A 5,805-nucleotide genomic window follows, 5' to 3' on the forward strand; every position below is an offset into this window, starting at 1 on the left:
AAAAAGTGTTTTTTTATTTTTGTTTTTTTAAAAAACAAACCACATACAAGTCTTTTTGAACAAAATATCAGTCAGGTACATAATTAAACACATTTCAAATTTCACCCCCTCATTGTATTGTTTATCCAGTATTTTTCCCTTCCCCTCTTTAAATTTAATTATTTGTACATTTCTATCAAAACATCTGTTCCACCCCTCTATCCTGAGCTTGATGTTAAATCAAGTCTAGTTCCCATATTTTTGCCCCCTTTTTCCCCCCCTTCTTTATTAAACAAAATACAACCATAATTATCTCTAATTTTATCAAAGACAGATCAGTAACTAAAAAAGAAAATAAGAACAAGGTGATATCTATAAACATCTCTCACACATTAAATCTCACCTTTTAGTTTCAAAAAGGTCTCCCATCACTTATTTCATAATCCCATTCCAAATAAAAGAAAAAAATAATAAAATGAAAAGAGCAAAGTGAAAAGGAGCGAACATGTCTCATTTCTCACATAATTCGATGCTTATATTCAAATATTCTCTTGAAAGTTTTATCTCAAATTATTTCAATTTCATTACATATGCTTAAAAATTTCATATTTTTATCTTATTAAATTTCTTAATACCCTATTCCTCCTTTTCTCAACATTTTTATAATCCTCTGATGATCTTTAATACAAATTTTAGCTTTACATTATTATATCATGCTTTTTGTATTCTTGACTATAATTGCTGCAAGCAGCTCTTGTCTTTAATATTCCAGTTCTGTAGTCATTTCTTGTATTTCTTGCTTAGATGTAATTTGTATACTTCTCTTGTTTTCCATTGTTTTCTGCTTTGTTGTTTGCTGTTATAAGACTTATCTCCTTATCCTCCTTTGAAATTGTCCTGAAATCACAAAAACATTTCCCTCCCGTATTTCTTCTTCTGCCTTTAGGTGTCAGTCTTTAGCCTACAGTTGCAATCCACAATTAACAAAAATCTTAAAGGTCAGCCATCTGGTTGCTAAAATCCTCCTTTGAAATTGGCCTGAAATCACAAAGACATTTCCCTCCTGTATTTCTTCTTCTGCCTTTAGGTGTCAGTCTTTAGTCTACAATTGCAATCCACAATTAACAAAGTATCCATTTTGTCTGAAAGATAGAGCCGCACCTTTTTTTTTCTGTATTAATTTGTTTCCCTTTTTCAGTCCCGTTTAAATAGTTTCATTGTAATCCTTTAAGTCCAAAGAACAAAACATTTTTGATAAGATATTTGAGATAGAGATACTGCCTTGGTGAGATTTCACTTGGAAAACTGTCCAGTTCTAGCCACCATGACTCTTTGTACTTTCCACAGTAGAAAGAGTACACTCTATGGGGTGTGTTTAACTCTTAATATTTTGTGTGCTTGAGGTCTTGCAATTTGGGGTGAGCATTTTGTGATGTGGAGTGGTTTTATGTAGTTAAAGGATTTCCCTATCTCAAGAAGACTTTCTGAGTCCTGCAAGTCCCTTGGGTGGTTGGATGGGAAGTAGCCTTCAAGCTGTAACTGTCTTCTGTGTGCTGGTAACTTCTGCTGACTGACTTTAATTCCCTTGTCTGGATGATTGTGAGGAGGCTGAGGCCTGAGGAGAACTGGTGGGATGGGGGAGATTGTGTGTGTGTGTGGTGTGTGTGGGTGTGTGTACTGTAGCATCCCTGCAGACAATAATGGGATAAACAATGGCAGGGGCACTGCAGTGGTCTTAACTTTGAAATCAGATTGCAAGTACCTTTTGCAGAGTCTGTCATAACTTCAAATCGTTGGTAAGTGACCCATCGTAAGTGGAGGGCTACCTATATTTGATCCAATGGCTCTACTGATGAGACTGGACCTAAATCATGAGCTAAGGATTTTACATTAGCAAGCAAAGGTTCTGGTCCAAGTCTTAGACCAGTGCCAGATACATCTGGTTCACAAGAGATTGGATGACCATCTTCTTCATCTGAAGAATCCCCGTCAGAGGTCCAGAGCACTCAAGTCCTTATTCTTGGCTGACCTGACCTTATATGGTATTCTCAACGCAGTGCAAAGATCTAGGGCATCCTTCCATGAAACCAGATCAGATGTCAGCTTTGGAAGCCATACTAGGACAAAGGCTTCCATGCACTGCCACAATTGTCCTCTGTGGGAAAGGAGGGGAGGAGGGTGGTAGTGCAAGGGATGATTAGACATAATAACATTTTCTGCCGGTCAAGATCAGGCTGGGTTCACATCTGGAGAAGGAGTGGTTGGAGTGATGCTTCGACATGGGACGGTTGAGGATTGGAGCATGTGACCGGCAGACGGGTCATGAGGGTGGAGATTTTGGGATTTGTATTACTGAGGGAGGAACCGGAATCCCCAGTTTTGGTTTTCCTCCAACTGTGCCAGTTTACCTATGCTAGTAAAAGAATTTTGAAAGATGTTGGTTTCGGAGTCTTTTTTGCAGGAGGGGTTTTCTGGAACGCTGACATCAGAACTTGTCTTCCAGTTTTATATTCTATGCCAGTGTAATTAATTACCAGCGCTTTCAAATGTGTAAGGGGTATCTGATAACTGTTGTCTCACCTATTTCTCTCTCCCACCAGGGCTGAAATGCTACTGAAATGCTACTGAAATGCCGGATCAGGTGAGTAGGTAGCGAAGAGTGGGGCTAGTTCGCCAAACTGGGAGCATTGGCTGGCTGGCCACGCCCCCGAACTGATCCATGGCCTGCAGTCCTGCCATGGTTGCCTGCCTTCCACGCTGCCTTCCCGGCATCCCAGTGGCCAGCTTGCGAAGGCAGGAAAGTGGAAGCCCCATGGAAGGCAGTCAAGCATGGCAGGGCTTCGGGGAAGGGAGTAAGCTGCCCCCCCCACCGCTTTACCATTCCATCTCTTCCTCCTCGCCAGCAGCATCCACTCGGCCAATCTCCCTGCAAACTCGGCCGACGCTTCCACACCTCCGCATGCTTCCTTTCCTTCCTCTCCCCCCCTCACAACTTCTCCATGCCTGCGCAGCATCTGGTTCTGCAATAACGCAGCTGCGGGAATCGCCAATCCATCGGTGGGCACCGAGAACCCAAGAGGGGAAAGCCGCACTTACGAGAAAGGGGATGGTCCTCTCTTCTTTATGGAGCTCGACTTTGCTGAACTCATCTCTTCTCTGCCCACTCGTAACGCCGCTGACGGCGATGCTGGTGGAAAACCGGCTGGACGCGGCCGAATGAGGCTTGCTGTCCAGCTACTTTTACTAGAAAGTGCCTAGGATCCAGGCTATGGTCAGGATCGCAATGGCATTAGCCAGGATCCACCTCATTGCAGGCCTGGGAGCTCTGAGTCAGCTGAAATAACATTCAGTTCTTGGGGAGATGAGAAAAGAGAGCGGTCGTGCGGGGAGGGAGGAAGGAAAGGAAGCATGCAGAGGTATGGAAGCGTCGGCTGAGTTTGCAGGGAGATTGGCCGAGTGGATGCTGCTGGCGAGGAGGAAGAGTGGTAAAGCGGTGGGGGGGCAGCTTACTCCCTTCCCCGAAGGCCTGCCATACTTGACTGCCTTCCACGGGGGCTTCCGCTTTTCTGCCTTCGCAAGCTGGCCAGTGGGACACCGGGAAGGCAGGGTTGAAGGCAGGCAAGCATGGCAGGACTGCAGGCTGTGGATCGGTTCGGGGGCGTGGCCAGCCAGCCAATGCTCCCGGTTTGGCAAACCAGCCCCAGTCTTCGCTACCTACTCGCCCGGTCCGGTCTGATCCGGTAGCATTTTAGCCCTGTGTACATGTGTTTGTGTGTGTGAGAGAGACTGAAAGAAAGAAGGAAGGAAAGAAGGAAGGAAGGAAGGAAGAAAAAAAGAAAGAAAGAAAGAAAAGAAAGAAAGAAAGAAAGACATGAGTGACGTCATGTTGGCCATGCCCAGGCCACACCCACCAGGCCACACCCACAGAACCGGTGGCAAAAATTTTTAGATTTCACTCCTGTCTCCCACCCACCATGCCATTAAGTGAGCTATTTTGACATCATAACACCTATTTCAGTCAGAAATTTCCTTTGATTTTCTGGAAATAACAGTTAAATAATGTTGCAAAACTTTTTTAAAATGAGTGTGTATTTTACAGCATAGGACTTTATTTATATGGCAACAAAAGGCAGACTTTTATAATCCTTTGCTAGATTGATAGTTGCAAGAGCAAGTACTTAATGAATTATTTTTAACATACAGCCTGTGCAGCAATGAAACAGGGATTAAAGAAAGTATGGTGAATTCCAATAACTTATCAGAGCCCATTTGGGTGCAGAGTTGACTTTATTTGCTTGGCTTTATTGAACTGCTGGCATCACAATGCATGGTTGGGATGTTCCTCTAAGACATAGAAGTTCTCTAGTTATAGCTGAATTGCAAAGTACAGTTGGATGGGACAACTGGGAGTGGCAATTTAGTAGCATCTCACACTTTTTGTTTTCACCCATGTTCTAAGAATGTCAAATGTGCCCTAGCATACCTAGTATTATTAACCTTTTAGGCTTATATACTATCCCCTAAGGCTTTACAGCACTCTATGGGAGGTTTACAATGTATGCATTATTTGCATATTGCCCCCAACAATCTGGGTCCTCATTTTACCAACCTCAGAAGGATGGAAGGCTGAGTCAACCTTGAGTCCTGTCAGGATCGAGCTCCAGGTTGTGGGCAAAGTTTGCCTGAAATACTCCACTTTAACCACTGCGCCATTAGGGCTTATATAGCTTCATTCACCAGAGTCATTCCAATTGCATAAATTCTCCAAATCTTTCTTGGGAGAGCATCAATATTTTGAAAAGGATAAGAAAAACACATGTGTGTAGTTTGGCTCTTGGATCTTTTGCTAGAGGACAATGGATGTGTGAGGAGCTGACTTACAAGCTATCCTTGACTGTAGAACTAAAGCATTGCCAAGCTTCCCAAAATGTATTTCCAGCAATAACTGGAATAAACAACTTTACAATCTACTTTTTATGGTTCTGCTGAGTGAGATACTGTAATACAATCAACCAGGCCAGAAAGAGCTTGAATGTAATCTAAAAAATCTGTCTTCCTTTTTCTGAATTCTATGAAAGTGAATACACTCAAACTCTGCTGTCAAGTTGGTTGAAGTCGAGCAAGATTGAAAAAAGAATTATATAAACTTCAGGCAGGTCTCTTTCATGCTAGTCTTGGGGGAAATTCTTGGAAACTGCAAGAGGAATTAGCAACCTTTACTGATAGCAAGTTAATCGGAGTTAATGCTCTGAAATGTTTCTTCCCTGTTTTTTAACCATCTAGACTTGTGATGGTGAACTTACAGCACACATGCCACAGGTGGCACGCGTAGCTATTTCAGTGGGCATGTGCGCTGGCCAGCTAATTTTTAGACCTTCTGGGCCCACCAGAAGCAGGGAAATAGGCTGTTTCCTGCCTCCAGAGGGCCTCAGGGCTGGTGGGGAAGGCCCGTTTTTTTGCTGTCCCCAGCCTCCAGAGCCTCTCTAGGAGTCTGGGGGGGGCCAAAATGGCCTTCACCACCCCCCTCGGAGGGCCTCCGGAGGCCAGAAACAGCTCATATGCCGACTTCCGGTAGGACTGAAAGTTGGCAAATGGGCCATTTCTGGCCTCCGGAGGGCCTTCAGAGGGGTGGGAAGGCTGTTTTCGCCCTCCCCAGACTCCTAGAAAGGCTCTGGAGCCAGGTGAGAGAGAAAAATGGGCCTACCAGGCCATCATGTGCTAGGAGCAGGGATCACGGGGGGGGGGGGGTCGTAAGCATGCATGGGGGTGGGGCACATAAAATTATGGGTGTGGGCACACACACGCGCAACCCTCCCCACCCCTCCT

Source organism: Ahaetulla prasina, chromosome 10, assembly GCF_028640845.1.
Source record: "Ahaetulla prasina isolate Xishuangbanna chromosome 10, ASM2864084v1, whole genome shotgun sequence".
Lineage (NCBI taxonomy): Eukaryota > Metazoa > Chordata > Lepidosauria > Squamata > Colubridae > Ahaetulla > Ahaetulla prasina.